The following is a 5,493-nucleotide window of genomic DNA, read 5'->3' as shown; positions in this document are numbered from 1 at the left end:
TCTCCAGTCAAAAACCGCGGCTCTAGAGTGAAGAATGGCCTTTTATATGGTCCCACGGCGGAAAACCTAAAATCTGTCAAAATACGATGTTCGCTCGAGCGGGGTGTCGAGCGCGCGTCGAGCGTTCGACTCTGCCTGATTTCGCTCGAGCGTCCTATCGAGCGCACATCGAGCGTTCGACTCTGCCTGATTTCGCTCGAGCGGCCAATGTCTCCGCTCGAGCGATCTTCGTTTTTCAGCAACCTGCTCGAGCTCCCTGTCGAGCGGCAGTCGAGCGTTTGAATCTGCCTGAATTCGCTCGAGCGGCCAAAAGCCTCCGCTCGAGCGAACTTGTAAAATCTGCAATATGAAATTTTGCAAGCCATCAGTGCACAATTGTTTTTCCCTTTCAGTCTGTGTGTTATCATGACAGTGAGTGAGTAACAAGGCCTTTTTACTCTTCAAGTGGTTACCCCTTCCCCTTTGTCCCAGTTCATTGTATTCACAAATAACTCTAAATCTATGTTATGACCTACCAACACATTTATGATAGATGGTATTTAAAAGAAGGGTTCGGCTTGGGTCCTATTATTTTATAACAGGAAATCTCTCATGTTAAATAAACCGACGCGTAGAGGTTGTCAAATTAATATTGAGTAGATATTTTCTATTTTGGGGCGAGAATGCAAAAAGTTTGGATACACAGGCCACTAAACATACCTGTATTTACCATTTTTCTTATACACTGGCCGAACTCGTTTGGAGCAGTTGGTTTGACTTCTACTCATAAAAATTATTTTTTCTTTTTGATAAATTCTTGTTTGCACAAAGAAGAATGAGTAGCAAAAACTTGAAATATTGGTAAATGTAAATTTCCTTTGTTCTGTACTTTTCACTCTTTTATTGGTAAATTTTCATCTCCTTTTCTCTCTTTGTTCAAAGTCTTTTCCTTTTATTTGAGTTCATCTCTAAAGGTTCTTCCATTTTTACTCTGCATATTATTTTTTAAAATCTCATTGGTCTTCCATTCTCTACGACTGGTTTTCTTGACCCTTGGAATTGCTTGTTTTGCCGACTATATTTCTGTAGCTTGTGTTTGCCATTATTTCTATAGCTTGCTTGCTTGTGTTTTGCAGTTAGTTCTTGCCAATATTCCAAATGTGTTTCTGCGGCCAGCGTATAGCAAAGTTATGAGATATCCATCCAGTCGGAGTGGCTAGCGTATAGAAAAAAGGAGATATGTACACGACATATGTTTGGCCAGCATGACTTTACACGACGTCAATTTACTTAGGAAAAATCTAGTTGTAAGTATAACTACATACTAATATATACATCAATTTAATGTGATTGGTTAAAAAGTAGATTTTATTAAAAACAGTGTTAATTTAAATTTTAAATATGAAGAAATCAGTATTAATATGTAAATTAATACGCGACTTTACTTATACGTAGCAAAACTCATTTACTTAATAGGAGATTTCCTGTTATTTTTATAACAAGACTCAAGCCGAACCCTTAAAAGAATGGTGAGTGTAGGTGGAGCCAAGTCCCACCCAATGCATCATCCTCCATAAGGTTTTCCATAAGACCTGCTAAATGTTCCAAGCCACATGCCATGAGATTGCAATTGGAGACATCATATTGGCAGATCAAATGACTATGACGCTAAAAAATTTGTAGAAAAACAAAGTTGTAGCTATAACATACATGCTATAAATGGTTAAGCTTTCTAATTAACATTATAATCAAAGAAAACATATAAATTTTGGCACTAGATCAATGTTACTCTATCAAGCACACAATCATCGTTGAAATTTGTTAATAATACGAGCATTATAAATTGAGTAGTGCTACATGTACTATAAGTTTACTTACAATTTTACGTACAAGACTCATTTTATCAGTCTTCTTTAGAAATTTCAATTTTGAATTTCAAATTTTATAATTACCTATACATCAATAGCTAACACATGGAGAAGTAAGTTGTTTAGAAGTTTTCTTATGCATACATTTAATAATTTTCTTATACATTTACTGCTCCAAACATCAATATCATACATCAATAATATGTTTTATTCATATAACAAAAACATCAGCATCGAAAAAAAGCAGAGGAATAACAACATGATCTTCCCAACACTTTCGGTAGTCGCAATATAGGAAGCAGATACAGTCTACAAGCTCTAAGTAATTAACAACATTCTACATTTAGTTGATGATATTATAGAATACTAAAAAATGGATGCTATTCCACCAACAAGTACGTCAAAAGAATAAAAAACAAAAATGATGTTATTCCACCAATCACATTTATAATAACTCCAATGCATTGCATGCTTTAATATACATCTTATCCATATAACCAAAAGCCGGTAACAACTCCAATGCATATTTGCTTTAATAAACATCTTATCCATATAACCAAAAGCTCCTTTGCCTACCTCTGCAATATTAAGCAAAAAGTGGTTTCTTCCAAATAACAAATAACAACTCGAATGTTTCCCTTGAGATCTCCTTAACCATTCTGAGAAGCACCCATTGCTTGAAAGTAACAAATAACAACTTCAACAAGAATCTTTAGATAGGAAAAAAAAAAACAAAGAAGAAGAAGAAGAAGAAGAAGAAGAAGCCATAAGGATGGTAGCTAAGCTAGCTAGTGAACAAGAGACTTGGGATCAAATCCCTCTCATACCAAGCAATTAAATAAAATTATAAGCAAAAATGCCATAATTAAAGTAAAGTAAGTTACAGACCAAAATTTGTGAAGGGAAGTAGCAACGGTAACAACATCATACCATATATTTAAGCAAATGCTGCATTTTGCATGCTTAACATCAACAGAAATCTGGTATAACCAAAATTAGAACCGCATCACTACATATGAGAACAACCCCAAAGTGTAAAATGTGGAAAGCCTTGTTATGCCCAACTTAATATAGGAAACCAGAGTAGGGTAATTTGTGTAAAGGCAAAAATTATCTAGGATTAGATGATTAGATGATAAGGCTTGTCATATCGTATTATTTGAAATTGTTGGATGAATTCAAAAATAATTATTTATTTATCTCTAAACAATGTTGAGTCTATCTAGAAGTCTTAGGTGTTGTTTAAATAAGTCATTAAGGTTAAAATCGAGTCCTGGTAGATCTATATTTATCCAGAATAAAGCTAAAAAGAGATTAGATAATACAGAAGATGTTATTGCGAAATGTTAGCAGTTCGTCGGAACACGTTTTTGCGACTGTTGCTAGCCGTCAGCAGAGTCCTACTATGACTGGAACTCTTTCCAAACTTTCTATTTAAAGGGATTCGGTTTTGTATTTCAATAAGGACTTTGAGCCACGAATTCCAGAGAGGATATTCTGAGCATTTGTGAGAGAAAATTTACTTGAGAATTTTCATGGGGTTTTTCATATCTTCTTGAGTGTGATCGTGCTTTGAGTGTGAAGTAACATCAATTGAATTTTAGCCTCTGGAGTTCCAGAAGGGAAGTCAACATTTAAAGATTGCCAAAGGTTCTGGCTGCTACTGCGGTAGAAGACAAACGGGTCGTTTGTATAGGCAAGTAAGAGAGTCGAATTGCAAAGTTTTGTAATTGATGATTGTTTGTAATTGTTTTTCAAATAATAAGATTGACTTTTCTAGGTTTGGCTGCCCTATAGGGTTTTACCTTTAAAGAGTTCATTAAAAGGTTTCCCTTCGTAACCAATCGTTGTGTTTTACAAAGTTGATTATTTATTCTAAAGTATTTGATTTGTTTCATAATCTTGATAATTGAGATCTAACATATTTGTTCAAGGAAATTAGTAGAAAATTCGTGGTTTACAGGAGTACGTTGGGAATTTCAATTGGTATCAGAGTATGGTTCACTCTTTCTAGTGTGATCCGTGTCCCTGCAATATGTCATCATTAACTGCTCTGCCGCACTTCAATGGTGAAAATTATGCATATTGGAAAGTACGCATGCGAGCCTTTCTCAAATCGTTGGATGAACGAGTGTGGTATGCAGTTGTACGAGGATGGATCAAACCAGAAACAAATATTGATGTTTGGACGAAAGAAGAAATCACCAATTGTAATTGGAATAGCAAGGGGCTGAATGCTATATTCATGGCTGTATCTCCAGAAGAATTTAAGAGAATCTCTATGTTTGAGATTGCTAAAGAGGCACGGGATATCTTGGAGGTTACGCATAAAGGAACAAAAATTGTGAAAAACTCAAAATTACAATTGTTAACCTCTAAGTTTGGAGAGATTAAAATGCTGGAAGATGAAAGTTTTAATGAATTTTATGCTAAACTAAATGATATTGTGAATTCCAGGTTTAATCTTGGAAAAAAAGTTGGAGATTCAAGAGTTGTGAGGAAGATTCTAAGGTCTTTACCTGAAAGATTTCGACCCAAAGTTACTACTATTGAAGAAAGTAAAGATTTAGATACAATAAGGGTAGAAGAAATAGTAGGTTCTTTGCAAACGTATGAATCTTCACTCCCTCAAACAAGAAAAGGTAAGTCCATTGCCTTAAAAACTGTAGAAGAAAATTATAAAGATTTTTCTGATGAAGAGATTGCTCTACTTGCAAGAAAATTCAGAAAATTTATGTTTAATAAAAAGGAAAATGGTAAACAAAAACGAGAAAAAAATATTTTTTTTAGAAAAATGAATCTGAAAATTGGAAGAAAGAAAAAACTGAGAAAAAGGATAAAGTACAGTGTCGTGAATGTTTTGGGTATGGTCATATAAGAATTGAGTGTCCAAATTTCAAGGAAAATAAAGGAAAAGCGTTGAATGTCATATTTAGCGATAGTTCAGATTCTGAAAATTCAAACTCATCTTCTGATGATGAAAAATCTTTTATGGCTTTCTCTAATATTGTAAATGATTTTCCTGAAATTACACTAACAAAATTTGAAAGTAGTTGTGATTACAATGATTCGAATGTATCACTTATTGATGTTGATCAAGAACTGAGTTTATAGGAAGCTTACAATGATGTGTGTGAAGAAGTGATCAAATTAAAGAAACTCAATAAGAAGCTGTACAAGAATTCACTAATATGGAGAGTGAGAAAAATAACCTGTCTGAAGCATTAAAAATTTCTGAAATTGAAATAGCCAAATTAAGGAATCAAAAAATTGCACTAGAAAATGAATTGGAAAAGGTTTAAGGAAAAACAGTAACACAAAAATTAGAAGAGATGTTAAGTTTTCAAAAATGAGTAGTGATAGAACTGGCTAGGGTACACGACTTCAAAAGGGAAAGAAAAATTGGTCTCATCATACGTTGCCACAACATCCAAAGGTCTTGTTTTTGTTAAAGGAAGTCAATGTAAGAGTCTTCAAAATCATGTTGAACTTAAGCCAGTTTATTCAAAAAATCTGCATGGTAAATTTGTCCATACATGTCATAAGTGTGGTGTGGTTGGTCATATAAGACCACATTATTTTAACATGTATCAAGTGCAGAAAATTGAAGGTAAAAGAAAAGGGAAGAGCCTACAGACTCAAGTTG

This window comes from Carya illinoinensis, chromosome 4, assembly GCF_018687715.1.
Source record: "Carya illinoinensis cultivar Pawnee chromosome 4, C.illinoinensisPawnee_v1, whole genome shotgun sequence".
NCBI classification, from domain to species: Eukaryota; Viridiplantae; Streptophyta; class Magnoliopsida; order Fagales; family Juglandaceae; genus Carya; species Carya illinoinensis.
This window is presented reverse-complemented; position numbering follows the sequence as displayed.